This window comes from Penaeus monodon, chromosome 24 (assembly GCF_015228065.2).
Source record: "Penaeus monodon isolate SGIC_2016 chromosome 24, NSTDA_Pmon_1, whole genome shotgun sequence".
Classification (NCBI taxonomy): Eukaryota; Metazoa; Arthropoda; class Malacostraca; order Decapoda; family Penaeidae; genus Penaeus; species Penaeus monodon.
In genome coordinates, this window is record NC_051409.1 from 17,063,503 (window position 1) to 17,063,779 (window position 277).

Consider the following 277-nt stretch of genomic DNA (forward strand, 5'->3'; position numbering starts at 1 on the left):
TGGCAATAAAATCCCACGAACAGAAAGGAAGCCAAATCAAGGGGAGGCGACAAACACGCGTCATGCAAGTGACCGGATGCAACAATCATTGCAACAACTGTCGACAATGTCCCGCTCAAGCGCTTGCCTCCGCTCGAGCGCCGGCTGTTGAACCGCTGTCGACCGGCGATAAGTGCCAGTCGCCGTGGCAAAAAGGGCCTGAGGGAAAGGGCTGCGCCGCCTCCGGGCTGCGTCCTTATGCCCTCGCCGCCTCCTCTCGCTTCTTGCGATAAGGGGC